Consider the following 4,565-nt stretch of genomic DNA (forward strand, 5'->3'; position numbering starts at 1 on the left):
AGCCAGTAGCTGTCCAGGACCAGAGCAGGGATCCAGACGCGGAGAGCTTATTGGTTTGAGTTTCCTTAACGAGACCAATTAGAGCGGGAACGGAGGAACCCAGCAGCCAATGGGCAGCGCCACCAGGGGCGGGAGCAGAGAGACAAGGAAATGCTGTCACCGCCGTTAAGAAGCACGTGGAGGTTTGTTAAAGGTATAGGGACCGCAGCCAAGGCGGGGGCGGGGCGAAGTCTCGGGGCTGGAGAGGAGAGGTCCACATTAAGTGGCCGGCCTGTGGCGGGCTACTGAAGAAGAACGCAGGGCTGGAATCCCCTCCTGGAGCAGCGGAGGTTGGAAGACTGGGCAAGAAAACATGGCTTGGGGGCCAGCCTCTGAAGCAAAGGTGATGGGGACACAGAGGGAGAGGCGGAGGGAGAAGATTGTGGCTTGAGAGTTAAGGAGAGACTGAAACTGCCTTGTAAACCCCAGGGCTGGTGCTGAGGGTCTTGGTGGTGAGCTGATACTCTGGGGACCACGGAAGCACTCTGGGGTCAGGAAGGAGACTCTAAGGTGAGGAGGGAGTCAGCTGAAAGAAGACAGAAATTGGAATCAGGCTACCCCAGAGCGGAATGATCTTCCCTTCTAACTTGGAACCCTTTCCTAAGGGTTGGGCTGGGCTCAGAGCATCCCATACCCGGGTAGTGGAGTTGATACTAGCCACTGCTATAACAGATGGAAGGGCTGTCCCTTTCCTAAACCTCTTTCAACTTAGTTATTTCCTCCTTTTCATGTTTCTTGTTGTTGTTGTTATTGCTGTTTTTATTTATTTGTTGTTCCTTTCTAGGTAGTGGGAGGCATAGTTTTTGGCAATAGCCAGCCAAGGATCCAGGGAACAGGTGCACACTGAGTTCACGTAGTGGATGTCTGGCTGAGAGAGAAGGAGGAAACCCTAACAACGCTCCTTCCAGCTTTGATCTGCCTGGGGCAGCCTGTGGTGGAAGATGACGCTGGTGTCTACCAGCATCTGGAGTGGGAGCCACAAGAATCACATAGACAGGCACCCAGCCCTATGCCAGGTAAGAGACCTTCTTGGCCTGCCTAGGTGTCGTCCTGTGTTTACAGCTTGAGCCAGTGCAATCTGCTACCCAGAAGCAAGACGAAGTTTTGCTGAGAAAAGTGGTGCATGCCGGCCGGTCATCTCAGCACTTAGTCTAAGGCCAGCCTTGGCTACATAGCAAGTGCAAGGCTAGCCTAGAATTTTTGGTGCCGTTGTTGTTTTCTCCCGTGAGCATGGTGGGAGTTGGCTGGCTCTTGTAGTTGACTGTAGTAGTTAGTCGTCAGCATCCTTTATAAGGTCCACTCGACTCTCTTTTATATTCCCGGGCCGCTCTTACTTTGGAACTAGAGCTTTCTAGGTACTGAGACTTCCAAGACACAAGCATGAGCTGGGTGTGGCACCACACACCTGGGACTCCAGCCCTTGGGAGGCAGAGGGAAAGGATCATGGGATGAAGACAAGCTGCACAGTGAGCACTGCCTTAAAAAGGGGGAAAAAAATAGCCATGAGAGGTGTGTTTATATAGCCTATCCATTCAATAAACATTTACTACAGACTGACTGCCTTTAGGCCAGGCATTGAGCCAGGTCTTACCAAAGTGAAGGCCATAGCATGGTCCCTGGCCACAGTGGCAAGTCTGTGAGCCAGAGAGAGTCGCAGGTGGTTAGCATGGTTCTGTTAGGCGAAGGAAAACTGAACCAAAGGGGGCTAATCAGTGCAGAAAGGCTTCCTTGTGGGAGCCGACTGGAGATGGTCTTAAACATTTATCTTATTTATATGAGTACACTATAGCTGTCTTCAGACACACCAGAACAGGGTATTGGATCCCTGTTACAGATGGTTGTGAGCCACCTTGTGGTTTCTGGGAATTGAACTCAGGACCTCTGGAAGAGCAGTCAGTGCTCTTAACCCCTGAGCCATCTCTCCAGTCCTTGAAGATTGTCTTAAAGGGTATTTGCCAGATGGGCAGTGGAACAGGTGTTTAGGAAGAGGGAAGGTGGCCAGTAACAGCTGATGCATGGACCTTGGAGCCATGAGATGCTGCGGATGCTCAAACAGCAACCTGATGCTCCTTGCTAAAGACAAGGCCCACCCCTGAAGGTAGGGAGGGCCCATCTTTTAGACACAGTGTTTCCAATTCTTCATATTGTGACATTGTGTAGCTACAAATCTACATTCCTGGTGGGTGTTTCTATTTGTTTAAGACCTTGGTTGTGTGTGTGTGGGGGTGGGGTGGGGGGAGGATAGGTGTGGTGGAATGTGTCTGCTAGCCAGCTACCTAAGAGGCTGAGGCAGGAGGCTTATGAGTTTGAGGCCAGCCTGGGCAGCTAAGCAAAAATTTGTCTCTAAAGAAAGGCTTTATTAGGGGCTGGTGGGTGTGGCCCTGTGGCAGAGTGCTGGCATCCTGTGCACCAGGCTCTGGATTCCAGCCGCAGCTCCATAGAAACTAAGCCAAACCAGATAGGGAAGGAAGAAGACCGAGTCCAACAGCCTCTCTTCCCTGACTACAAGCTAGGGGCCTTTGCTGTTGACTCCTTCTCTGTATTTTCCTTTTGTCTGGAAGTTAACAAGTAGGCTTGTGTTTCGCTTTTCTGCTAAGTGGGATTTGGTGGCTAAACCACAAAGCGGCCCTTCCGTGCATAACCAGGGGCAGGACCGAGCCCTGGAGGCACACTGCTTCCTTTCATTGTTTGTCGAAACTGGCACTGCATTTTCTTCCTGGGGCTGCGTTTGCCATCCTCCGACTTTGTAGTAGTGTTCTTGTCTGGAGACAGGCCCAACTCAGTAAGCAGTGTCTTGCAAAATGGCATTTCGCAGAGAGCTACACTGCTTTCTCAAATGAAACAGAAGTTCAGGGGCTATGTCTTGACCATTTACTTCTAAAGTTTTCTTTTCTTTCTTTTCTTTCTTTTCTTTCTTTCTTTCTTTTTTTTAACAACAGGACCATTTATTACCATGTGGCTCTGCCTTTTCTGGAACTTGCTGTATAGAACAGGCTGACCATAAACTCACAGACATCCCCCTGCCTCCTTAGTACTGAGATTACAGTTATGCACCACCATGCCTGAAACACACATCCATCCATCCATCCACATCCATCCATCCATCTATCTATCTATCTATCTATCTATCTATCTATCTATCTATTTTTGGCTTTTTGGGACAGGGTTTCTCTGTGCAGCCCTGGCTGTCCTGAACTCCAGGCTGGCCTTGAACTCACAGAGATCCACCTGCCTCTGCTTCCAGACTCTGGTGACCCGAGTGGATGACAAGGGAGGGAGGTTGAGGCTAGTGGCCAGAAGCTGCTGGGACTAGCTATAGTGTCATCCAAGTGGAAGCTGGAGGGTGAGGGGTGGGGGCAGGGACGTGGCTAGTGTATAAATATTGACAGGGACTGTAGGGAGGGAGAAGCTCACCAGGACTTGACTTCAGGCTGTTTGAGTGCTGCTGCTTATCAGTTGAAGAAGTTTTGGGAAAAGATGAATTCAGTAACCGTTGAAGTTTTATGGGACACCCATGTTTGGTTGGGCTGGAAAGTGGAAGTTGGAATCTGAGGGAAAGCTTTCAGCTGGTGATACCAATTCGTGTCATGAGCCTCCAAATGGCGCTTGAAGCCATGGAAGCTGAGGGTGTATGAGAGGAGTGGCTTGGGATTAGGGAGGGAGGATGCTGAGGAGGCCATGGACAGGTGGTAATGATACTGGTGTGATGTGCCCTCTGTCTTTCCAGGAGGGTGCAGGTGGAGGCTGTGTGCCTGAGCAATGGCGTGGACTGGGCCTCTAAAGATTCAGGAAGCCTTGGCCTTAGTGGATTCCGCTTAGAGGGACAAGTCCCATGAAAGGGTGAAGGTTGGCTTCCTGCCGGCAGGTGGCTGCTCCCCTCTCCCGGCCCCTGGTAGCTTATCAGGGGCCCTAGTTTTAGGCCTTGCTTGGGTGGGACTTGGGAAAGCCAGACCTTATCAGCGCCCTCCCTATGGGACTTCGTGGTTAAGCCCTTCCTGATAGACCGATAGCTTCCCAGACTCCGCTGTGGTGTCCATTCAATGGAGCTGGTATTATCCATGAGCCTGGGAGCTTCTGTGAGGTGGGCTGAGGAGATGACGTGCCTTACTTTCTGTGGCTCCGTCTAAAAATCCTAGCCAGCAAGCATGCTCAGGAAGGGCTCATCCGTAATGACAAAGGTCATGTCCGGGTTCAGTGAGAGACGCCGTCCGTCTCAAGAGAATGAGGTGGAGAGCAATAGAAGCAGAACCTGATGTCCTCTGACCTCTGAGTGCAACTGCCACCGTCCTATGACTGCTACAGTTCCTTTAATGATGTCACCTTGACCCCAAAGATTTCAGGCAAGAGTTAGAGGGATAGCTTGGTAGCCGAAGGCGCCGACCTCTAAGCCTGACAAACTGAGTTCAGTCCCCAGGCCCCACGTGATAGAAGGAGACCAGACTAATGCGCATGTCCTCTAGCTTCCATTCGCCTCGGGGCACGTGGACACACACACACACACACACACACACACACACACACACACA

This window comes from Mus pahari, chromosome 14, assembly GCF_900095145.1.
Source record: "Mus pahari chromosome 14, PAHARI_EIJ_v1.1, whole genome shotgun sequence".
Taxonomy (NCBI): Eukaryota; Metazoa; Chordata; class Mammalia; order Rodentia; family Muridae; genus Mus; species Mus pahari.